The 25000-nt window shown below is 39.4% G+C and overlaps 20 non-coding genes across 20 annotated transcripts; all 20 read right to left on the reverse strand.

The window, feature by feature from the left end:
- Positions 1-418: 418 nt before the first annotated feature.
- TRNAR-UCU (transfer RNA arginine (anticodon UCU)) lies at positions 419-491 on the reverse strand. The gene has a single exon. It is a non-coding gene; the product is annotated as a tRNA-Arg (tRNA).
- A 644-nt stretch (positions 492-1135) lies between these two features.
- On the reverse strand, positions 1136-1208 carry TRNAR-CCU (transfer RNA arginine (anticodon CCU)). Its single transcript has one exon. It is a non-coding gene; the product is annotated as a tRNA-Arg (tRNA).
- Positions 1209-2728: 1520 nt separating this feature from the next.
- TRNAR-CCU (transfer RNA arginine (anticodon CCU)) lies at positions 2729-2801 on the reverse strand. The gene has a single exon. It is a non-coding gene; the product is annotated as a tRNA-Arg (tRNA).
- Positions 2802-4297: 1496 nt separating this feature from the next.
- TRNAR-CCU (transfer RNA arginine (anticodon CCU)) lies at positions 4298-4370 on the reverse strand. The gene has a single exon. It is a non-coding gene; the product is annotated as a tRNA-Arg (tRNA).
- A 1496-nt stretch (positions 4371-5866) lies between these two features.
- TRNAR-CCU (transfer RNA arginine (anticodon CCU)) lies at positions 5867-5939 on the reverse strand. Its single transcript has one exon. It is a non-coding gene; the product is annotated as a tRNA-Arg (tRNA).
- A 790-nt stretch (positions 5940-6729) lies between these two features.
- On the reverse strand, positions 6730-6802 carry TRNAR-UCU (transfer RNA arginine (anticodon UCU)). The gene has a single exon. It is a non-coding gene; the product is annotated as a tRNA-Arg (tRNA).
- A 644-nt stretch (positions 6803-7446) lies between these two features.
- On the reverse strand, positions 7447-7519 carry TRNAR-CCU (transfer RNA arginine (anticodon CCU)). Its single transcript has one exon. It is a non-coding gene; the product is annotated as a tRNA-Arg (tRNA).
- Positions 7520-9039: 1520 nt separating this feature from the next.
- Positions 9040-9112, reverse strand: TRNAR-CCU (transfer RNA arginine (anticodon CCU)). The gene has a single exon. It is a non-coding gene; the product is annotated as a tRNA-Arg (tRNA).
- A 1496-nt stretch (positions 9113-10608) lies between these two features.
- TRNAR-CCU (transfer RNA arginine (anticodon CCU)) lies at positions 10609-10681 on the reverse strand. The gene has a single exon. It is a non-coding gene; the product is annotated as a tRNA-Arg (tRNA).
- Positions 10682-12177: 1496 nt separating this feature from the next.
- On the reverse strand, positions 12178-12250 carry TRNAR-CCU (transfer RNA arginine (anticodon CCU)). The gene has a single exon. It is a non-coding gene; the product is annotated as a tRNA-Arg (tRNA).
- Positions 12251-13040: 790 nt separating this feature from the next.
- Positions 13041-13113, reverse strand: TRNAR-UCU (transfer RNA arginine (anticodon UCU)). Its single transcript has one exon. It is a non-coding gene; the product is annotated as a tRNA-Arg (tRNA).
- Positions 13114-13757: 644 nt separating this feature from the next.
- Positions 13758-13830, reverse strand: TRNAR-CCU (transfer RNA arginine (anticodon CCU)). The gene has a single exon. It is a non-coding gene; the product is annotated as a tRNA-Arg (tRNA).
- Positions 13831-15350: 1520 nt separating this feature from the next.
- On the reverse strand, positions 15351-15423 carry TRNAR-CCU (transfer RNA arginine (anticodon CCU)). The gene has a single exon. It is a non-coding gene; the product is annotated as a tRNA-Arg (tRNA).
- A 789-nt stretch (positions 15424-16212) lies between these two features.
- TRNAR-UCG (transfer RNA arginine (anticodon UCG)) lies at positions 16213-16285 on the reverse strand. The gene has a single exon. It is a non-coding gene; the product is annotated as a tRNA-Arg (tRNA).
- Positions 16286-16930: 645 nt separating this feature from the next.
- On the reverse strand, positions 16931-17003 carry TRNAR-CCU (transfer RNA arginine (anticodon CCU)). Its single transcript has one exon. It is a non-coding gene; the product is annotated as a tRNA-Arg (tRNA).
- A 790-nt stretch (positions 17004-17793) lies between these two features.
- On the reverse strand, positions 17794-17866 carry TRNAR-UCU (transfer RNA arginine (anticodon UCU)). The gene has a single exon. It is a non-coding gene; the product is annotated as a tRNA-Arg (tRNA).
- A 1515-nt stretch (positions 17867-19381) lies between these two features.
- TRNAR-UCG (transfer RNA arginine (anticodon UCG)) lies at positions 19382-19454 on the reverse strand. Its single transcript has one exon. It is a non-coding gene; the product is annotated as a tRNA-Arg (tRNA).
- Positions 19455-20969: 1515 nt separating this feature from the next.
- TRNAQ-UUG (transfer RNA glutamine (anticodon UUG)) lies at positions 20970-21042 on the reverse strand. Its single transcript has one exon. It is a non-coding gene; the product is annotated as a tRNA-Gln (tRNA).
- Positions 21043-24129: 3087 nt separating this feature from the next.
- Positions 24130-24202, reverse strand: TRNAR-UCG (transfer RNA arginine (anticodon UCG)). The gene has a single exon. It is a non-coding gene; the product is annotated as a tRNA-Arg (tRNA).
- A 644-nt stretch (positions 24203-24846) lies between these two features.
- TRNAR-CCU (transfer RNA arginine (anticodon CCU)) lies at positions 24847-24920 on the reverse strand. The gene has a single exon. It is a non-coding gene; the product is annotated as a tRNA-Arg (tRNA).
- Between the last annotated feature and the right edge of the window lie 80 nt (positions 24921-25000).

The raw sequence follows: 25000 nt of genomic DNA on the forward strand, positions 1-25000 counted from the left end.
CATCAGCAAAGGCAGCCAATGTGCCAATCCTTCATAATTCTTCTGTAGTACTTTTCTTCCTCGTAGGCAAAATTAGCACTTTAACTGCACAAATCATACAGATTTTACACTTGAAGCACTCCATGAACACATACTTACACACCTTGCATTTCATCTACACACCCTTAAGCTAAAAACCCATTCTGTCAAGTCAAAATTCTGCAACCCTATTACATATTCAGTGCGTGTACATAGAAGCACTTCTTAATGCCACTAACATGGACAAGATTTTAGGCTGAAGATGCAATCTAAATGACTGTGCAGTATGTACTCCACTTCATGAATAATTAGGAATGAGAACATGATGGCTTTAAGAGTATTGGAAGAGCCTGCTTCCATTCTGAAATGAAAGCTGAGTTGTGTGACCATTGGCAAAAACCGACCACGAAGGGACTCGAACCCTCAATCTTCTGATCAGAAGTCAGACGCCTTATCCATTAGGCCACGCGGTCATATGTCCTGCTGATCTTATTTTTATAATGTAGGTGGTATTCAAGGATGGGAAATATCATATTGATAGTTATTTAGGTTTACATCCCATTGTGTTTTTTCAGCTCCTTTCAATTAAAGCACTCTTTTGGAATCGATATAATGAGAATGTCACCAGTACGATAAGCTTTTGTTTTCTTTTTTGCATTTAAACCTCTTTCTTCATGAGATTAAAGCTCAGTTGTATGCTTTACATAGCTCTGGATATTTCCAGAAGTGGAGAGAAACTGTTTTGACAGTAGTACAAACTGCTCCTTTCTGGATATGCCAATTTACACACGCTCAAAGGTTGTATATGTTTCATGAATCCTGACTTACCCTATTCAAGTAGCTGAAAGCCTGTCACCACCTCTAGAAACAACAGTTACACCAATCCAATTCAAATCATTTTTTCCAAAGGAATATCTTCTGCCGGGTCAAAGTTGCATCTGACAAAGATAGGTGTTTAAAAATCTACTTTGTAGTTTCAGAACACCAACATGACCCTGAAGAGTACAGAAGTAAAATGGTACCATTTCAAAGTTCCTAATACCTCATAAGCTTCTGAGCGGAAGCATGTAATAAATATATACATTTTTCTGGAAAAGTAAGAGTGGATATTGTTTTTCACCTCAGATGGGACTCGAACCCACAATCCCTGGCTTAGGAGGCCAGTGCCTTATCCATTAGGCCACTGAGGCACAGATAAACACCTGCAGTATAGAGGCATTATTTAAATGTATTCAATTGTCAAACACTGGTCTCTGCACACAGGACATTTCTCAGTTCTCTCCATAAGTAAACTTCCCATTTTCATCCTCTTCCATCCCCGACTTTAACACTCTGTTCTGTGCTATAATGGAGGCTCTGCATTTCGAGCAAGTGGAAAGAAATTGGAGGAGAACAACTTTCGACTCAACACTTCTTCTTTCCTGGATGCTTTTCTCAATAAACTGGGCTTTGACAGTGGTATCAAGCCGTCCTTGTCTTCAGCAGGACACAGAAACAGGCACCAAGTCTCCTAACCAAGTTCAACTACACTCTGCAACTTAATAGACCAATGCTTTACAAATTAGCCAACTGTGTCATCAGCAAAGGCAGCCAATGTGCCAATCCTTTATAATTCTTCTGTAGTACTTTTCTTTCTCGTAGGCAAAATTAGCACTTTAACTGCACAAATCATACAGATTTTACACTTGAAGCACTCCATGAACACATACTTACACACCTTGCATTTCATCTACACACCCTTAAGCTAAAAACCCATTCTGTCAAGTCAAAATTCTGCGACCCTATTACATATTCAGTGCGTGTACATAGAAGCACTTCTTAATGCCACTAACATGGACAAGGTTTTAGGCTGAAGATGCAATCTAAATGACTGTGCAGTATGTACTCCACTTCATGAATAATTAGGAATGAGAACATGATGGCTATAAGAGTATTGGAAGAGCCTGCTTCCATTCTGAATGGAAAGCTGAGTTGTGTGACCATTGGCAAAAACCGAGCACGAATGGACTCGAACCCTCAATCTTCTGATCCGAAGTCAGACGCCTTATCCATTAGGCCACGCAGTCATATGTCCTGCTGTGCTTATTTTTATAATGTAGGTGGTATGCAAGGATGGGGAATATGATATTGATAGTTATTTAGGTTTACATCCCATTGTGTTTTTTCAGCTCCTTTCAATTAAAGCACTCTTTTGGAATAGATATAATGAGAATGTCACCGGTACGATAAGCTTTTGTATTCTTTTATGCATTTAAAGCTCTTTCTTCATGAGATTAAAGCTCAGTTGTATGCTTTACATAGCTCTGGATATTTCCAGACGTGGAGAGAAACTGTTTTGACAGTAGTACAAACTGCTCCTTTCTGGATATGCCAATTTACACAGGCTCAAAGGTTGTATACGTTTCATGAATCCTGACTTGCCCTATTCAAGTAGCTGAAAGCCTGTCACCACCTCTAGAAAGAACAGTTACACCAATCCAATTCAAATCATTTTTTCCAAAGGAATATCTTCTGCCGGGTCAAAGTTGCATCTGACAAAGATAGGTGTTTAAAAATCTACTTTGTAGTTTCAGAACACCAACATGACCCTGAAGAGTACAGAAGTAAAATGGTACCATTTCAAAGTTCCTAATACCTCATAAGCTTCTGAGCGGAAGAATCTAATAAATATATCAATTTTTCTGGAAAAGTAAGGGTGGATATTGGTTTTCACCTCAGATGGGACTTGAACCCACAATTCCTGGCTTAGGAGGCCAGTGCCTTATCCATTAGGCCACTGAGGCACAGATAAACACTTGCATTCTAGAGGCATTATTTAAATGTATTCAATCGTCTGCACACAGGACATTTCTCAGTTCTCTCCATAAGTAAACTTCCCATTTTCATCTTCTTCCATCCCCGACTTTAACACTCTGTTCCGTGCTATAATGGAGGCTCTGCATTTCGAGCAAGTGGAAAGAAATTGGAGGAGAACAACTTTCGACTCAACACTTCTTCTTTCCTGGATGCTTTTCTCAATAAACTGGGCTTTGACAGTGGTATCAAGCCATCCTTGTCTTCAGCAGGACACAGAAACAGGCACCAAGTCTCCTAACCAAGTTCAACCACACTCTGCAACTTAATAGACCAATGCTTTACAAATTAGCCAACTGTGTCATCAGCAAAGGCAGCCAATGTGCCAATCCTTTATAATTCTTCTGTAGTACTTTTCTTTCTCGTAGGCAAAATTAGCACTTTAACTGCACAAATCATACAGATTTTACACTTGAAGCACTCCATGAACACACCTTGCATTTCATCTACACACCCTTAAGCTAAAACCCATTCTGTCAAGTCAAAATTCTGCAACCCTATTACATATTCAGTGCGTGTACATAGAAGCACTTCTTAATGCAACTAACATGGACAAGATTTTAGGCTGAAGATGCAATCTAAATGACTGTGCAGTATGTACTCCACTTCATGAATAATTAGGAATGAGAACATGATGGCTATAAGAGTATTGGAAGAGCCTGCTTCCATTCTGAATGGAAAGCTGAGTTGTGTGACCATTGGCAAAAACCGAGCACGAATGGACTCGAACCCTCAATCTTCTGATCCGAAGTCAGACGCCTTATCCATTAGGCCACGCAGTCATATGTCCTGCTGTGCTTATTTTTATAATGTAGGTGGTATGCAAGGATGGGGAATATGATATTGATAGTTATTTAGGTTTACATCCCATTGTGTTTTTTCAGCTCCTTTCAATTAAAGCACTCTTTTGGAATAGATATAATGAGAATGTCACCGGTACGATAAGCTTTTGTATTCTTTTATGCATTTAAAGCTCTTTCTTCATGAGATTAAAGCTCAGTTGTATGCTTTACATAGCTCTGGATATTTCCAGACGTGGAGAGAAACTGTTTTGACAGTAGTACAAACTGCTCCTTTCTGGATATGCCAATTTACACACGCTCAAAGGTTGTATACGTTTCATGAATCCTGACTTGCCCTATTCAAGTAGCTGAAAGCCTGTCACCACCTCTAGAAAGAACAGTTACACCAATCCAATTCAAATCATTTTTTCCAAAGGAATATCTTCTGCCGGGTCAAAGTTGCATCTGACAAAGATAGGTGTTTAAAAATCTACTTTGTAGTTTCAGAACACCAACATGACCCTGAAGAGTACAGAAGTAAAATGGTACCATTTCAAAGTTCCTAATACCTCATAAGCTTCTGAGCGGAAGAATCTAATAAATATATCAATTTTTCTGGAAAAGTAAGGGTGGATATTGGTTTTCACCTCAGATGGGACTTGAACCCACAATTCCTGGCTTAGGAGGCCAGTGCCTTATCCATTAGGCCACTGAGGCACAGATAAACACTTGCATTCTAGAGGCATTATTTAAATGTATTCAATCGTCTGCACACAGGACATTTCTCAGTTCTCTCCATAAGTAAACTTCCCATTTTCATCTTCTTCCATCCCCGACTTTAACACTCTGTTCCGTGCTATAATGGAGGCTCTGCATTTCGAGCAAGTGGAAAGAAATTGGAGGAGAACAACTTTCGACTCAACACTTCTTCTTTCCTGGATGCTTTTCTCAATAAACTGGGCTTTGACAGTGGTATCAAGCCATCCTTGTCTTCAGCAGGACACAGAAACAGGCACCAAGTCTCCTAACCAAGTTCAACCACACTCTGCAACTTAATAGACCAATGCTTTACAAATTAGCCAACTGTGTCATCAGCAAAGGCAGCCAATGTGCCAATCCTTTATAATTCTTCTGTAGTACTTTTCTTTCTCGTAGGCAAAATTAGCACTTTAACTGCACAAATCATACAGATTTTACACTTGAAGCACTCCATGAACACACCTTGCATTTCATCTACACACCCTTAAGCTAAAACCCATTCTGTCAAGTCAAAATTCTGCAACCCTATTACATATTCAGTGCGTGTACATAGAAGCACTTCTTAATGCAACTAACATGGACAAGATTTTAGGCTGAAGATGCAATCTAAATGACTGTGCAGTATGTACTCCACTTCATGAATAATTAGGAATGAGAACATGATGGCTATAAGAGTATTGGAAGAGCCTGCTTCCATTCTGAATGGAAAGCTGATTTGTGTGACCATTGGCAAAAACCAACCATGAAGGGACTCGAACCCTCAATCTTCTGATCCAAAGTCAGACGCCTTATCCATTAGGCCACGCGGTCATATATACTGCTGTGCTTATTTTTATAATGTAGGTGGTATGAAAGGATGGGGAATATGATATTGATAGTTATTTAGGTTTACATCCCATTGTGTTTTTTCAGCTCCTTTCAATTAAAGCACTCTTTTGGAATCGATATAATGAGAATGTCACCAGTACGATAAGCTTTTGTTTTCTTTTTTGCATTTAAACCTCTTTCTTCATGAGATTAAAGCTCAGTTGTATGCTTTACATAGTTCTGGATATTTCCAGAAGTGGAAAGAAACTGTTTTGACAGTAGTACAAACTGCTCCTTTCTGGATATGCCAATTTACACACGCTCAAAGGTTGTATATGTTTCATGAATCCTGACTTGCCCTATTTAAGTAGCTGAAAGCCTGTCACCACCTCTAGAAACAACAGTTACACCAATCCAATTCAAATCATTTTTTCCAAAGGAATATCTTCTGCCGGGTCAAAGTTGCATCTGACAAAGATAGGTGTTTAAAAATCTACTTTGTAGCTTTAGAACACCAACATGACCCTGAAGAGTACAGAAGTAAAATGGTACCATTTCAAAGTTCCTAATACCTCATAAGCTTCTGAGCGGAAGCATGTAATAAATATATACATTTTTCTGGAAAAGTAAGAGTCGATATTGGTTTTCACCTCAGATGGGACTTGAACCCACAATCCCTGGCTTAGGAGGCCAGTGCCTTATCCATTAGGCCACTGAGGCACAGATAAACACATGCAGTCTAGAGGCATTATTTAAATGTATTCAATCGTCTGCACACAGGACATTTCTCAGTTCTCTCCATAAGTAAACTTCCCATTTTCATCCTCTTCCAACCCCGACTTTAACACTCTGTTCTGTACTATAATGGAGGCTCTGCATTTCGAGCAAGTGGAGAGAAATTGGAGGAGAACCACTTTCGACTCAACACTTCTTCTTTCCTGGATGCTTTTCTCAATAAACTGGGCTTTGACAGTGGTATCAAGCCGTCCTTGTCTTCAGCAGGACACAGAAACAGGCACCAAGTCTCCTAACCAAGTTCAACCACACTCTGCAACTTAATAGACCAATGCTTTACAAATTAGCCAACTGTGTCATCAGCAAAGGCAGCCAATGTGCCAATCCTTTATAATTCTTCTGTAGTACTTTTCTTTCTCGTAGGCAAAATTAGCACTTTAACTGCACAAATCATACAGATTTTTCACTTGAAGCACTCCATGAACACATACTTACACAACTTGCATTTCATCTACACACCCTTAAGCTAAAAACCCATTCTGTCAAGTCAAAATTCTGCAACCCTATTACATATTCAGTGCGTGTACATAGAAGCACTTCTTAATGCCACTAACATGGACAAGATTTTTGGCTGAAGATGCAATCTAAATGACTGTGCAGTATGTACTCCACTTCATGAATAATTAGGAATGAGAACATGATGGCTTTAAGAGTATTGGAAGAGCCTGCTTCCATTCTGAATGGAAAGCTGAGTTGTGTGACCATTGGCAAAAACCGACCACGAAGGGACTCGAACCCTCAATCTTCTGATCAGAAGTCAGACGCCTTATCCATTAGGTCACATGGTCATATGTCCTGCTGATCTTATTTTTATAATGTAGGTGGTATTCAAGGATGGGAAATATCATATTGATAGTTATTTAGGTTTACATCCCATTGTGTTTTTTCAGCTCCTTTCAATTAAAGCACTCTTTTGGAATCGATATAATGAGAATGTCACCAGTACGATAAGCTTTTGTTTTCTTTTTTGCATTTAAACCTCTTTCTTCATGAGATTAAAGCTCAGTTGTATGCTTTACATAGCTCTGGATATTTCCAGAAGTGGAGAGAAACTGTTTTGACAGTAGTACAAACTGCTCCTTTCTGGATATGCCAATTTACACACGCTCAAAGGTTGTATATGTTTCATGAATCCTGACTTACCCTATTCAAGTAGCTGAAAGCCTGTCACCACCTCTAGAAACAACAGTTACACCAATCCAATTCAAATCATTTTTTCCAAAGGAATATCTTCTGCCGGGTCAAAGTTGCATCTGACAAAGATAGGTGTTTAAAAATCTACTTTGTAGTTTCAGAACACCAACATGACCCTGAAGAGTACAGAAGTAAAATGGTACCATTTCAAAGTTCCTAATACCTCATAAGCTTCTGAGCGGAAGCATGTAATAAATATATACATTTTTCTGGAAAAGTAAGAGTGGATATTGTTTTTCACCTCAGATGGGACTCGAACCCACAATCCCTGGCTTAGGAGGCCAGTGCCTTATCCATTAGGCCACTGAGGCACAGATAAACACCTGCAGTATAGAGGCATTATTTAAATGTATTCAATTGTCAAACACTGGTCTCTGCACACAGGACATTTCTCAGTTCTCTCCATAAGTAAACTTCCCATTTTCATCCTCTTCCATCCCCGACTTTAACACTCTGTTCTGTGCTATAATGGAGGCTCTGCATTTCGAGCAAGTGGAAAGAAATTGGAGGAGAACAACTTTCGACTCAACACTTCTTCTTTCCTGGATGCTTTTCTCAATAAACTGGGCTTTGACAGTGGTATCAAGCCGTCCTTGTCTTCAGCAGGACACAGAAACAGGCACCAAGTCTCCTAACCAAGTTCAACTACACTCTGCAACTTAATAGACCAATGCTTTACAAATTAGCCAACTGTGTCATCAGCAAAGGCAGCCAATGTGCCAATCCTTTATAATTCTTCTGTAGTACTTTTCTTTCTCGTAGGCAAAATTAGCACTTTAACTGCACAAATCATACAGATTTTACACTTGAAGCACTCCATGAACACATACTTACACACCTTGCATTTCATCTACACACCCTTAAGCTAAAAACCCATTCTGTCAAGTCAAAATTCTGCGACCCTATTACATATTCAGTGCGTGTACATAGAAGCACTTCTTAATGCCACTAACATGGACAAGGTTTTAGGCTGAAGATGCAATCTAAATGACTGTGCAGTATGTACTCCACTTCATGAATAATTAGGAATGAGAACATGATGGCTATAAGAGTATTGGAAGAGCCTGCTTCCATTCTGAATGGAAAGCTGAGTTGTGTGACCATTGGCAAAAACCGAGCACGAATGGACTCGAACCCTCAATCTTCTGATCCGAAGTCAGACGCCTTATCCATTAGGCCACGCAGTCATATGTCCTGCTGTGCTTATTTTTATAATGTAGGTGGTATGCAAGGATGGGGAATATGATATTGATAGTTATTTAGGTTTACATCCCATTGTGTTTTTTCAGCTCCTTTCAATTAAAGCACTCTTTTGGAATAGATATAATGAGAATGTCACCGGTACGATAAGCTTTTGTATTCTTTTATGCATTTAAAGCTCTTTCTTCATGAGATTAAAGCTCAGTTGTATGCTTTACATAGCTCTGGATATTTCCAGACGTGGAGAGAAACTGTTTTGACAGTAGTACAAACTGCTCCTTTCTGGATATGCCAATTTACACAGGCTCAAAGGTTGTATACGTTTCATGAATCCTGACTTGCCCTATTCAAGTAGCTGAAAGCCTGTCACCACCTCTAGAAAGAACAGTTACACCAATCCAATTCAAATCATTTTTTCCAAAGGAATATCTTCTGCCGGGTCAAAGTTGCATCTGACAAAGATAGGTGTTTAAAAATCTACTTTGTAGTTTCAGAACACCAACATGACCCTGAAGAGTACAGAAGTAAAATGGTACCATTTCAAAGTTCCTAATACCTCATAAGCTTCTGAGCGGAAGAATCTAATAAATATATCAATTTTTCTGGAAAAGTAAGGGTGGATATTGGTTTTCACCTCAGATGGGACTTGAACCCACAATTCCTGGCTTAGGAGGCCAGTGCCTTATCCATTAGGCCACTGAGGCACAGATAAACACTTGCATTCTAGAGGCATTATTTAAATGTATTCAATCGTCTGCACACAGGACATTTCTCAGTTCTCTCCATAAGTAAACTTCCCATTTTCATCTTCTTCCATCCCCGACTTTAACACTCTGTTCCGTGCTATAATGGAGGCTCTGCATTTCGAGCAAGTGGAAAGAAATTGGAGGAGAACAACTTTCGACTCAACACTTCTTCTTTCCTGGATGCTTTTCTCAATAAACTGGGCTTTGACAGTGGTATCAAGCCATCCTTGTCTTCAGCAGGACACAGAAACAGGCACCAAGTCTCCTAACCAAGTTCAACCACACTCTGCAACTTAATAGACCAATGCTTTACAAATTAGCCAACTGTGTCATCAGCAAAGGCAGCCAATGTGCCAATCCTTTATAATTCTTCTGTAGTACTTTTCTTTCTCGTAGGCAAAATTAGCACTTTAACTGCACAAATCATACAGATTTTACACTTGAAGCACTCCATGAACACACCTTGCATTTCATCTACACACCCTTAAGCTAAAACCCATTCTGTCAAGTCAAAATTCTGCAACCCTATTACATATTCAGTGCGTGTACATAGAAGCACTTCTTAATGCAACTAACATGGACAAGATTTTAGGCTGAAGATGCAATCTAAATGACTGTGCAGTATGTACTCCACTTCATGAATAATTAGGAATGAGAACATGATGGCTATAAGAGTATTGGAAGAGCCTGCTTCCATTCTGAATGGAAAGCTGAGTTGTGTGACCATTGGCAAAAACCGAGCACGAATGGACTCGAACCCTCAATCTTCTGATCCGAAGTCAGACGCCTTATCCATTAGGCCACGCAGTCATATGTCCTGCTGTGCTTATTTTTATAATGTAGGTGGTATGCAAGGATGGGGAATATGATATTGATAGTTATTTAGGTTTACATCCCATTGTGTTTTTTCAGCTCCTTTCAATTAAAGCACTCTTTTGGAATAGATATAATGAGAATGTCACCGGTACGATAAGCTTTTGTATTCTTTTATGCATTTAAAGCTCTTTCTTCATGAGATTAAAGCTCAGTTGTATGCTTTACATAGCTCTGGATATTTCCAGACGTGGAGAGAAACTGTTTTGACAGTAGTACAAACTGCTCCTTTCTGGATATGCCAATTTACACACGCTCAAAGGTTGTATACGTTTCATGAATCCTGACTTGCCCTATTCAAGTAGCTGAAAGCCTGTCACCACCTCTAGAAAGAACAGTTACACCAATCCAATTCAAATCATTTTTTCCAAAGGAATATCTTCTGCCGGGTCAAAGTTGCATCTGACAAAGATAGGTGTTTAAAAATCTACTTTGTAGTTTCAGAACACCAACATGACCCTGAAGAGTACAGAAGTAAAATGGTACCATTTCAAAGTTCCTAATACCTCATAAGCTTCTGAGCGGAAGAATCTAATAAATATATCAATTTTTCTGGAAAAGTAAGGGTGGATATTGGTTTTCACCTCAGATGGGACTTGAACCCACAATTCCTGGCTTAGGAGGCCAGTGCCTTATCCATTAGGCCACTGAGGCACAGATAAACACTAGCATTCTAGAGGCATTATTTAAATGTATTCAATCGTCTGCACACAGGACATTTCTCAGTTCTCTCCATAAGTAAACTTCCCATTTTCATCTTCTTCCATCCCCGACTTTAACACTCTGTTCCGTGCTATAATGGAGGCTCTGCATTTCGAGCAAGTGGAAAGAAATTGGAGGAGAACAACTTTCGACTCAACACTTCTTCTTTCCTGGATGCTTTTCTCAATAAACTGGGCTTTGACAGTGGTATCAAGCCATCCTTGTCTTCAGCAGGACACAGAAACAGGCACCAAGTCTCCTAACCAAGTTCAACCACACTCTGCAACTTAATAGACCAATGCTTTACAAATTAGCCAACTGTGTCATCAGCAAAGGCAGCCAATGTGCCAATCCTTTATAATTCTTCTGTAGTACTTTTCTTTCTCGTAGGCAAAATTAGCACTTTAACTGCACAAATCATACAGATTTTACACTTGAAGCACTCCATGAACACACCTTGCATTTCATCTACACACCCTTAAGCTAAAACCCATTCTGTCAAGTCAAAATTCTGCAACCCTATTACATATTCAGTGCGTGTACATAGAAGCACTTCTTAATGCAACTAACATGGACAAGATTTTAGGCTGAAGATGCAATCTAAATGACTGTGCAGTATGTACTCCACTTCATGAATAATTAGGAATGAGAACATGATGGCTATAAGAGTATTGGAAGAGCCTGCTTCCATTCTGAATGGAAAGCTGATTTGTGTGACCATTGGCAAAAACCAACCATGAAGGGACTCGAACCCTCAATCTTCTGATCCAAAGTCAGACGCCTTATCCATTAGGCCACGCGGTCATATGTACTGCTGTGCTTATTTTTATAATGTAGGTGGTATGAAAGGATGGGGAATATGATATTGATAGTTATTTAGGTTTACATCCCATTGTGTTTTTTCAGCTCCTTTCAATTAAAGCACTCTTTTGGAATCGATATAATGAGAATGTCACCAGTACGATAAGCTTTTGTTTTCTTTTTTGCATTTAAACCTCTTTCTTCATGAGATTAAAGCTCAGTTGTATGCTTTACATAGTTCTGGATATTTCCAGAAGTGGAAAGAAACTGTTTTGACAGTAGTACAAACTGCTCCTTTCTGGATATGCCAATTTACACACGCTCAAAGGTTGTATATGTTTCATGAATCCTGACTTGCCCTATTTAAGTAGCTGAAAGCCTGTCACCACCTCTAGAAACAACAGTTACACCAATCCAATTCAAATCATTTTTTCCAAAGGAATATCTTCTGCCGGGTCAAAGTTGCATCTGACAAAGATAGGTGTTTAAAAATCTACTTTGTAGCTTTAGAACACCAACATGACCCTGAAGAGTACAGAAGTAAAATGGTACCATTTCAAAGTTCCTAATACCTCATAAGCTTCTGAGCGGAAGCATGTAATAAATATATACATTTTTCTGGAAAAGTAAGAGTCGATATTGGTTTTCACCTCAGATGGGACTTGAACCCACAATCCCTGGCTTAGGAGGCCAGTGCCTTATCCATTAGGCCACTGAGGCACAGATAAACACATGCAGTCTAGAGGCATTATTTAAATGTATTCAATCGTCTGCACACAGGACATTTCTCAGTTCTCTCCATAAGTAAACTTCCCATTTTCATCCTCTTCCAACCCCGACTTTAACACTCTGTTCTGTACTATAATGGAGGCTCTGCATTTCGAGCAAGTGGAGAGAAATTGGAGGAGAACCACTTTCGACTCAACACTTCTTCTTTCCTGGATGCTTTTCTCAATAAACTGGGCTTTGACAGTGGTATCAAGCCGTCCTTGTCTTCAGCAGGACACAGAAACAGGCACCAAGTCTCCTAACCAAGTTCAACCACACTCTGCAACTTAATAGACCAATGCTTTACAAATTAGCCAACTGTGTCATCAGCAAAGGCAGCCAATGTGCCAATCCTTTATAATTCTTCTGTAGTACTTTTCTTTCTCGTAGGCAAAATTAGCACTTTAACTGCACAAATCATACAGATTTTTCACTTGAAGCACTCCATGAACACATACTTACACAACTTGCATTTCATCTACACACCCTTAAGCTAAAAACCCATTCTGTCAAGTCAAAATTCTGCAACCCTATTACATATTCAGTGCGTGTACATAGAAGCACTTCTTAATGCCACTAACATGGACAAGATTTTTGGCTGAAGATGCAATCTAAATGACTGTGCAGTATGTACTCCACTTCATGAATAATTAGGAATGAGAACATGATGGCTTTAAGAGTATTGGAAGAGCCTGCTTCCATTCTGAATGGAAAGCTGAGTTGTGTGACCATTGGCAAAAACCGACCACGAAGGGACTCGAACCCTCAATCTTCTGATCAGAAGTCAGACGCCTTATCCATTAGGTCACATGGTCATATGTCCTGCTGATCTTATTTTTATAATGTAGGTGGTATTCAAGGATGGGAAATATCATATTGATAGTTATTTAGGTTTACATCCCATTGTGTTTTTTCAGCTCCTTTCAATTAAAGCACTCTTTTGGAATCGATATAATGAGAATGTCACCAGTACGATAAGCTTTTGTTTTCTTTTTTGCATTTAAACCTCTTTCTTCATGAGATTAAAGCTCAGTTGTATGCTTTACATAGCTCTGGATATTTCTAGAAGTGGAGAGAAACTGTTTTGACAGTAGTACAAACTGCTCCTTTCTGGATATGCCAATTTACACACGCTCAAAGGTTGTATATGTTTCATGAATCCTGACTTGCCCTATTCAAGTAGCTGAAAGCCTGTCACCACCTCTAGAAACAACAGTTACACCAATCCAATTCAAATCATTTTTTCCAAAGGAATATCTTCTGCCGGGTCAAAGTTGCATCTGACAAAGATAGGTGTTTAAAAATCTACTTTGTAGTTTCAGAACACCAACATGACCCTGAAGAGTACAAAAGTAAAATGGTACCATTTCAAAGTTCCTAATACCTCATAAGCTACTGAGCGGAAGCATGTAATAAATATATACATTTTTCTGGAAAAGTAAGAGTGGATATTGGTTTTCACCTCAGATGGGACTCGAACCCACAATCCCTGGCTTAGGAGACCAGTGCCTTATCCATTAGGCCACTGAGGCACAGATAAACACTTGCAGTATAGAGGCATTATTTAAATGTATTCAATTGTCAAACACTGGTCTCTGCACACAGGATATTTCTCAGTTCTCTCCATAAGTAAACTTCCCATTTTCATCCTCTTCCATCCCCGACTTTAACACTCTGTTCTGTGCTATAATGGAGGCTCTGCATTTCGAGCAAGTGGAAAGAAATTGGAGGAGAACAACTTTCGACTCAACACTTCTTCTTTCCTGGATGCTTTTCCCAATAAATTGGGCTTTGACAGTGGTATCAAGCCGTCCTTGTCTTCAGCAGGTCACAGAAACAGGCACCAAGTCTCCTAACCAAGTTCAACCACACTCTGCAACTTAATAGACCAATGCTTTACAAATTAGCCAACTGTGTCATCAGCAAAGGCAGCCAATGTGCCAATCCTTTCTAATTCTTCTGTAGTACTTTTCTTTCTCGTAGGCAAAAATAAGCACTTTAACTGCACAAATCATACAGATTTTACACTTGAAGCACTCCATGAACACATACTTACACACCTTGCATTTCATCTACACACCCTTAAGCTAAAAACCCATTCTGTCAAGTCAAAATTCTGCGACCCTATTACATATTCAGTGCGTGTACATAGAAGCACTTCTTAATGCCACTAACATGGACAAGGTTTTAGGCTGAAGATGCAATCTAAATGACTGTGCAGTATGTACTCCACTTCATGAATAATTAGGAATGAGAACATGATGGCTATAAGAGTATTGGAAGAGCCTGCTTCCATTCTGAATGGAAAGCTGAGTTGTGTGACCATTGGCAAAAACCAAGCACGAATGGACTCGAACCCTCAATCTTCTGATCCGAAGTCAGACGCCTTATCCATTAGGCCACGCAGTCATATGTCCTGCTGTGCTTATTTTTATAATGTAGGTGGTATGCAAGGATGGGGAATATGATATTGATAGTTATTTAGGTTTACATCCCATTGTGTTTTTTCAGCTCCTTTCAATTAAAGCACTCTTTTGGAATAGATATAATGAGAATGTCACCGGTACGATAAGCTTTTGTATTCTTTTATGCATTTAAAGCTCTTTCTTCATGAGATTAAAGCTCAGTTGTATGCTTTACATAGCTCTGGATATTTCCAGACGTGGAGAGAAACTGTTTTGACAGTAGTACAAACTGCTCCTTTCTGGATATGCCAATTTACACACGCTCAAAGGTTGTATACGTTTCATGAATCCTGACTTGCCCTATTCAAGTAGCTGAAAGCCTGTCACCACCTCTAGAAAGAACAGTTACACCAATCCAATTCAAATCATTTTTTCCAAAGGAATATCTTCTGCCGGGTCAAAGTTGCATCTGACAAAGATAGGTGTTTAAAAATCTACTTTGTAGTTTCAGAACACCAACATGACCCTGAAGAGTACAGAAGTAAAATGGTACCATTTCAAAGTTCCTAATACCTCATAAGCTTCTGAGCGGAAGAATGTAATAAATATATCACTTTTTCTGGAAAGGTAAAGGGGATATTGGTTTTCACCTCAGATGGGACTCGAACCCACAATTCCTGGCTTAGGAGGCCAGTGCCTTATCCATTAGGCCACTGAGGCACAGATAAGCACTTGCATTCTAGAGGCATTATTTAAATGTATTCAATCGTCTGCACACAGGACATTTCTCAGTTCTCTCCATAAGTAAACTTCCCATTTTCATCCTCTTCCATCCCCGACTTTAACACTCTGTTCCGTGCTATAATGGAGGCTCTGCATTTCGAGCAAGTGGAAAGAAATTGGAGGAGAACAACTTTCGACTCAACACTTCTTCTTTCCTGGATGCTTTTCTCAATAAACTGGGCTTTGACAGTGGTATCAAGCCGTCCTTGTCTTCAGCAGGACACCGAAACAGGCACCAAGTCTCCTAACCAAGTTCAACCACACTCTGCAACTTAATAGACCAATGCTTTACAAATTAGCCAACTGTGTCATCAGCAAAGGCAGCCAATGTGCCAATCCTTTATAATTCTTCTGTAGTACTTTTCTTTCTCGTAGGCAAAATTAGCACTTTAACTGCACAAATCATAGAGATTTTCCACTTGAAGCACTCCATGAACACATACTTACACACCTTGCATTTCATCTACACACCCTTAAGCTAAAACCCATTCTGTCAAGTCAAAATTCTGCAACCCTATTACATATTCAGTGCGTGTACATAGAAGCACTTCTTAATGCAACTAACATGGACAAGATTTTAGGCTGAAGATGCAATCTAAATGACTGTGCAGTATGTACTCCACTTCATGAATAATTAGGAATGATAACATGATGGCTATAAGAGTATTGGAAGAGCCTGCTTCCATTCTGAATGGAAAGCTGATTTGTGTGACCATTGGCAAAAAACGACCACGAAGGGACTCGAACCCTCAATCTTCTGATCCGAAGTCAGACGCCTTATCCATTAGGCCACGCGGTCATATGTCCTGCTGTGCTTATTTTTATAATGTAGGTGGTATGAAAGGATGGGAAATATGATATTGATAGTTATTTAGGTTTACATCCCATTGTGTTTTTTCAGCTCCTTTCAATTAAAGCACTCTTTTGGAATCGATATAATGAGAATGTCACCAGTACGATAAGCTTTTGTTTTCTTTTTTGCATTTAAACCTCTTTCTTCATGAGATTAAAGCTCAGTTGTATGCTTTACATAGTTCTGGATATTTCCAGAAGTGGAGAGAAACTGTTTTGACAGTAGTACAAACTGCTCCTTTCTGGATATGCCAATTTACACACGCTCAAAGGTTGTATATGTTTCATGAATCCTGACTTGCCCTATTCAAGTAGCTGAAAGCCTGTCACCACCTCTAGAAACAACAGTTACACCAATCCAATTCAAATCATTTTTTCCAAAAGGAATATCTTCTGCCGGGTCAAAGTTGCATCTGACAAAGATAGGTGTTTAAATATCTACTTTGTAGCTTCAGAACACCAACATGACCCTGAAGAGTACAGAAGTAAAATGGTACCATTTCAAAGTTCCTAATACCTCATAAGCTTCTGAGCGGAAGCATGTAATAAATATATACATTTTTCTGGAAAAGTAAGAGTAGATATTGGTTTTCACCTCAGATGGGACTCGAACCCACAATCCCTGGCTTAGGAGGCCAGTGCCTTATCCATTAGGCCACTGAGGCACAGATAAACACATGCAGTCTAGAGGCATTATTCAAATGTATTCAATCGTCTGCACACAGGACATTTCTCAGTTCTCTCCATAAGTAAACTTCCCATTTTCATCCTCTTCCATCCCCGACTTTAACACTCTGTTCTGTACTATAATGGAGGCTCTGCATTTCGAGCAAGTGGAGAGAAATTGGAGGAGAACCACTTTCGACTCAACACTTCTTCTTTCCTGGATGCTTTTCTCAATAAACTGGGCTTTGACAGTGGTATCAAGCCGTCCTTGTCTTCAGCAGGACACAGAAACAGGCACCAAGACTCCTAACCAAGTTCAACCACACTCTGCAACTTAATAGACCAATGCTTTACAAATTAGCCAACTGTGTCATCAGCAAAGGCAGCCAATGTGCCAATCCTTTATAATTCTTCTGTAGTACTTTTCTTTCTCGTAGGCAAAATTAGCACTTTAACTGCACAAATCATACAGATTTTACACTTGAAGCACTCCATGAACACATACTTACACACCTTGCATTTCATCTACACACCCTTAAGCTAAAAACCCATTCTGTCAAGTCAAAATTCTGCAACCCTATTACATATTCAGTGCATGTACATAGAAGCACTTCTTAATGCCACTAACATGGACAAGATTTTAGGCTGAAGATGCAATCTAAATGACTGTGCAGTATGTACTCCACTTCATGAATAATTAGGAATGAGAACATGATGGCTATAAGAGTATTGGAAGAGCCTGCTTCCATTCTGAATGGAAAGCTGAGTTGTGTGACCATTGGCAAAAACCGACCACGAAGGGACTCGAACCCTCAATCTTCTGATCAGAAGTCAGACACCTTATCCATTAGGCCACGCGGTCATATGTCCTGCTGTGCTTATTTTTATAATGTAGGTGGTATTCAAGGATGGGAAATATGATATTGATAGTTATTTAGGTTTACATCCCATTGTGTTTTTTCAGCTCCTTTCAATTAAAGCACTCTTTTGGAATCGATATAATGAGAATGTCACCAGTACGATAAGCTTTTGTTTTCTTTTTTGCATTTAAACCTCTTTCTTCATGAGATTAAAGCTCAGTTGTATGCTTTACATAGCTCTGGATATTTCCAGACGTGGAGAGAAACTGTTTTGACAGTAGCACAAACTGCTCCTTTCTGGATATGCCAATTTACACACGCTCAAAGGTTGTATACGTTTCATGAATCCTGACTTGCCCTATTCAAGTAGCTGAAAGCCTGTCACCACCTCTAGAAACAACAGTTACACCAATCCAATTCAAATCATTTTTTCCAAAGGAATATCTTCTGCCGGGTCAAAGTTGCATCTGACAAAGATAGGTGTTTAAAAATCTACTTTGTAGTTTCAGAACACCAACATGACCCTGTAGAGTACAGAAGTAAAATGGTACCATTTCAAAGTTCCTAATACCTCATAAGCTTCTGAGAGGAAGGATGTAATAAATATATAAATTTTTCTGGAAAAGTAAAAGTGGATATTGGGTTTCACCTCAGATGAGACTCGAACCCACAATCCCTGGCTTAGGAGGCCAGTGCCTTATCCATTAGGCCACTGAGGATAAACACTTGCTGTCTAGAGGCATTATTTAAATGTATTCAATCGTCAAACACTGGTGTCTGCACACAGGACATTCCTCAGTTCTCTCCATAAGTAAACTTCCCATTTTCATCCTCTTCCATCCCCGACTTTAACACTCTGTTCTGTGCTGTAATGGAGGCTCTGCATTTCGAGCAAGTGGAAAGAAATTGGAGGAGAACAACTTTCGACTCAACACTTCTTCTTTCCTGGATGCTTTTCTCAATAAACTGGGCTTTGACAGTGGTATCAAGCCGTCCTTGTCTTCAGCAGGACACAGAAACAGGCACCAAGTCTCCTAACCAAGTTCAACCACACTCTGCAACTTAATAGACCAATGCTTTACAAATTAGCCAACTGTGTCATCAGCAAAGGCAGCCAATGTGCCAATCCTTTATAATTCTTCTGTAGTACTTTTCTTTCTCGTTGGCAAAATTAGCACTTTAACTGCACAAATCATACAGATTTTACACTTGAAGCACTCCATGAACACATACTTACACACCTTGCATTTCATGTACACACCCTTAAGCTAAAAACCCATTCTGTCAAGTCAAAATTCTGCAACCCTATTACATATTCAGTGCGTGTACATAGAAGCACTTCTTAATGCCACTAACATGGACAAGATTTTATGCTGAAGATGCAATCTAAATGACTGTGCAGTATGTACTCCACTTCATGAATAATTAGGAATGAGAACATGATGGCTGTAAGAGTATTGGAAGAGCCTGCTTCCATTCTGAATGGAAAGCTGAGTTGTGTGACCATTGGCAAAAACCGACCACGAAGGGACTCGAACCCTCAATCTTCTGATCCGAAGTCAGACGCCTTATCCATTAGGCCACGCGGTCATATGTCCTGCTGTGCTTATTTTTATAATGTAGGTGGTATGCAAGGATGGGAAATATGATATTGATAGTTATTTAGGTTTACATCCCATTGTGTTTTTTCAGCTCCTTTCAATTAAAGCACTCTTTTAGAATCGATATAATGAGAATGTCACCAGTACGATAAGCTTTTGTTTTCTTTTTTGCATTTAAACCTCTTTCTTCATGAGATTAAAGCTCAGTTGTATGCTTTACATAGCTCTGGATATTTCCAGAAGTGGGGAGAAACTGTTTTGACAGTAGTACAAACTGCTCCTTTCTGGATATGCCAATTTACACACGCTCAAAGGTTGTATATGTTTCATGAATCCTGACTTGCCCTTTTCAAGTAGCTGAAAGCCTGTCACCACCTCTAGAAACAACAGTTACACCAATCCAATTGAAATCATTTTTTCCAAAGGAATATCTTCTGCCGGGTCAAAGTTGCATCTGACAAAGATAGGTGTTTAAAAATCTACTTTGTAGTTTCAGAACACCAACATGACCCTGTAGAGTACAGAAGTAAAATGGTACCATTTCAAAGTTCCTAATACCTCATAAGCTTCTGAGCGGAAGGATGTAATAAATATATAAATTTTTCTGGAAAAGTAAAAGTGGATATTGGGCTTCACCTCAGATGAGACTCGAACCCACAATCCCTGGCTTAGGAGGCCAGTGCCTTATCCATTAGGCCACTGAGGATAAACACTTGCTGTCTAGAGGCATTATTTAAATGTATTCAATCGTCAAACACTGGTGTCTGCACACAGGACATTCCTCAGTTCTCTCCATAAGTAAACTTCGCATTTTCATCCTCTTCCATCCCCGACTTTAACACTCTGTTCTGTGCTGTAATGGAGGCTCTGCATTTCGAGCAAGTGGAAAGAAATTGGAGGAGAACAACTTTCGACTCAACACTTCTTCTTTCCTGGATGCTTTTCTCAATAAACTGGGCTTTGACAGTGGTATCAAGCCGTCCTTGTCTTCAGCAGGACACAGAAACAGGCACCAAGTCTCCTAACCAAGTTCAACCACACTCTGCAACTTAATAGACCAATGCTTTACAAATTAGCCAACTGTGTCATCAGCAAAGGCAGCCAATGTGCCAATCCTTTATAATTCTTCTGTAGTACTTTTCTTTCTCGTAGGCAAAATTAGCACTTTAACTGTACAAATCATACAGATTTTACACTTGAAGCACTCCATGAACACATACTTACACACCTTGCATTACATGTACACACCCTTAAGCTAAAAACCCATTCTGTCAAGTCAAAATTCTGCAACCCTATTACATATTCAGTGAGTGTACATAGAAGCACTTCTTAATGCCACTAACATGGACAAGATTTTATGCTGAAGATGCAATCTAAATGACTGTGCAGTATGTACTCCACTTCATGAATAATTAGGAATGAGAACATGATGGCTATAAGAGTATTGGAAGAGCCTGCTTCCATTCTGAATGGAAAGCTGAGTTGTGTGACCATTGGCAAAAACCGACCACGAAGGGACTCGAACCCTCAATCTTCTGATCCAAAGTCAGACGCCTTATCCATTAGGCCACGCGGTCATACGTCCTGCTGTGCTTATTTTTATAATGTAGGTGGTATGCAAGGATGGGAAATATGATATTGATAGTTATTTAGGTTTACATCCCATTGTGTTTTTTCAGCTCCTTTCAATTAAAGCACTCTTTTAGAATCGATATAATGAGAATGTCACCAGTACGATAAGCTTTTGTTTTCTTTTTTGCATTTAAACCTCTTTCTTCATGAGATTAAAGCTCAGTTGTTTGCTTTACATAGCTCTGGATATTTCCAGAAGTGGGGAGAAACTGTTTTGACAGTAGTACAAACTGCTCCTTTCTGGATATGCCAATTTACACACGCTCAAAGGTTGTATATGTTTCATGAATCCTGACTTGCCCTATTCAAGTAGCTGAAAGCCTGTCACCACCTCTAGAAACAACAGTTACACCAATCCAATTGAAATCATTTTTTCCAAAGGAATATCTTCTGCCGGGTCAAAGTTGCATCTGACAAAGATAGGTCTTTAAAAATCTACTTTGTAGTTTCAGAACACCAACATGACCCTGTATAGCACAGAAGTAAAATGGTACCATTTCAAAGTTCCTAATACCTCATAAGCTTCTGAGCGGAAGGATGTAATAAATATATAAATTTTTCTGGAAAAGTAAAAGTGGATATTGGGTTTCACCTCAGATGAGACTCGAACCCACAATCCCTGGCTTAGGAGGCCAGTGCCTTATCCATTAGGTCACTGAGGATAAACACTTGCTTTCTAGAGGCATTATTTAAATGTATTCAATCGTCAAACACTGGTGTCTGCACACAGGACATTCCTCAGTTCTCTCCATAAGTAAACTTCCCATTTTCATCCTCTTCCATCCCCGACTTTAACACTCTGTTCTGTGCTGTAATGGAGGCTCTGCATTTCGAGCAAGTGGAAAGAAATTGGAGGAGAACAACTTTCGACTCAACACTTCTTCTTTCCTGGATGCTTTTCTCAATAAACTGGGCTTTGACAGTGGTATCAAGCCGTCCTTGTCTTCAGCAGGACACAGAAACAGGCACCAAGTCTCCTAACCAAGTTCAACCACACTCTGCAACTTAATAGACCAATGCTTTACAAATTAGCCAACTGTGTCATCAGCAAAGGCAGCCAATGTGCCAATCCTTTATAATTCTTCTGTAGTACTTTTCTTTCTCATAGGCAAAATTAGCACTTTAACTGCACAAATCATACAGATTTTACACTTGAAGCACTCCATGAACACACACCTTCCATTTCATCTACACACCCTTAAGCTAAAAACCCATTCTGTCAAGTCAAAATTCTGCAACCCTATTACATATTCAGTGCGTGTACATAGAAGCACTTCTTAATGCCACTAACATGGACAAGATTTTAGGCTGAAGATGCAATCTAAATGACTGTGCAGTATGTACTCCACTTCATGAATAATTAGGAATGAGAACATGATGGCTATAAGAGTATTGGAAGAGCCTGCTTCCATTCTGAATGGAAAGCTGAGTTGTGTGACCATTGGCAAAAACCGACCACGAATGGACTCGAACCCTCAATCTTCTGATCCAAAGTCAGACGCCTTATCCATTAGGCCACGCGGTCATATGTCCTGCTGTGCTTATTTTTATAATGTAGGTGGTATGCAAGGATGGGAAATATGATATTGATAGTTATTTAGGTTTACATCTCATTGTGTTTTTTCAGCTCCTTTCAATTAAAGCACTCTTTTGGAATCGATATAATGAGAATGTCACCAGTACGATAAACTTTTGTTTTCTTTTTTGCATTTAAACCTCTTTCTTCATGAGATTAAAGCTCAGTTGTATGCTTTACATAGCTCTGGATATTTCCAGACGTGGAGAGAAACTGTTTTGACAGTAGTACAAACTGCTCCTTTCTGGATATGCCAATTTACACACGCTCAAAGGTTGTATAAGTTTCATGAATCCTGACTTGCCCTATTCAAGTAGCTGAAAGCCTGTCACCACCTCTAGAAACAACAGTTACACCAATCCAATTCAAATCATTTTTTCCAAAGGAATATCTTCTGCAGGGTCAAAGTTGCATCTGACAAAGATAGGTGTTTAAAAATCTACTTTGTAGTTTCAGAACACCAACATGACCCTGAAGAGTACAGAAGTAAAATGGTACCATTTCAAAGTTCCTAATACCTCATAAGCTTCTGAGCGGAAGAATGTAATAAATATATCAATTTTTATGGAAAAGTAAGAGTGGATATTGGTTTTCACCTCAGATAGTACTCGAAACCACAATCCATGGCTTTGGAGGCCAGTGCCTTATGCATTAGGCCACTGAGGCACAGATAAACACTTGCATTCTAGAGGCATTATTTAAATGTATTCAATCGTCTGCACACAGGACATTTCTCAGTTCTCTCCATAAGTAAACTTCCCATTTTCATCCTCTTCCATCCCCGACTTTAACACTCTGTTCTGTACTATAATGGAGGCTCTGCATTTCGAGCAAGTGGAGAGAAATTGGAGGAGAACCACTTTCGACTCAACACTTCTTCTTTCCTTAATGCTTTTCTCAATAAACTGGGCTTTGACAGTGGTATCAAGCCGTCCTTGTCTTCAGCAGGACACAGAAACAGGCACCAAGTCTCCTAACCAAGTTCAACTACACTCTGCAACTTAATAGACCAATGCTTTACAAATTAGCCAACTGTGTCATCAGCAAAGGCAGCCAATGTGCCAATCCTTTGTAATTCTTCTGTAGTACTTTTCTTTCTCGTAGGCAAAATTAGCACTTTAACTGCACAAATCATACAGATTTTACACTTGAAGCACTCCATGAACACATACTTACACACCTTGCATTTCATGTACACACCCTCAAGCTAAAAACCCATTCTGTCAAGTCAAAATTCTGCAAACCTATTACATATTCAGTGCGTGTACATAGAAGCACTTCTTAATGCCACTAACATGGACAAGATTTTAGGCTGAAGATGCAATCTAAATGACTGTGCAGTATGTACTCCACTTCATGAATAATTAGGAATGAGAACATGATGGCTATAAGAGTATTGGAAGAGCCTGCTTCCATTCTGAATGGAAAGCTGAGTTGTGTGACCATTGGCAAAAACCGACCACGAAGGGACTCGAACCCTAAATCTTCTGATCCGAAGTCAGACGCCTTATCCATTAGGCCACGCGGTCATATGTCCTGCTGTGCTTATTTTTATAATGTAGGTGGTATGCAAGGATGGGAAATATGATATTGATAGTTATTTACGTTTACATCCCATTGTGTTTTTTCAGCTCCTTTCAATTAAAGCACTCTTTTGGAATCGATATAATGAGAATGTCACCAGTACGATAAGCTTTTGCTTTCTTTTTTGCATTTAAACCTCTTTCTTCATGAGATTAAAGCTCAGTTGTATGCTTTACATAGTTCTGGATATTTCCAGAAGTGGAGAGAAACTGTTTTGACAGTAATAAAAAAATGCTCCTTTCTGGATATGCCAATTTACACACGCTCAAAGGTTGTATATGTTTCATGAATCCTGACTTGCCCTATTCAAGTAGCTGAAAGCCTGTCACCACCTCTAGAAACAACAGTTACACCAATCCAATTCAAATAATTTTTTCCAAAGGAATATCTTCTGCCGGGTCAAAGTTGCATCTGACAAAGATAGGTGTTTAAAAATCTACTTTGTAGTTTCAGAACACCAACATGAGTCCGGAGAGTACAGAAGTAAAATGGTACCATTTTAAAGTTCCTAATACCTCATAAGCTTCTGAGCGGAAGCATGTTATAAATATATAAATTTTTCTGGAAAAGTAAGAGCGGATATTGGTTTTCACCTCAGATGGGACTCGAACCCACAATCCCTGGCTTAGGAGGCCAGTGCCTTATCCATTAGGCCACTGAGGGACAGATAAACACTTGCATTCTAGAGGCATTATTTAAATGTATTCAATCGTCTGCACACAGGACATTTCTCAGTTCTCTCC

This window comes from Lissotriton vulgaris, chromosome 5 (genome assembly GCF_964263255.1).
Source record: "Lissotriton vulgaris chromosome 5, aLisVul1.2, whole genome shotgun sequence".
In the NCBI taxonomy this organism is placed as follows: Eukaryota; Metazoa; Chordata; class Amphibia; order Caudata; family Salamandridae; genus Lissotriton; species Lissotriton vulgaris.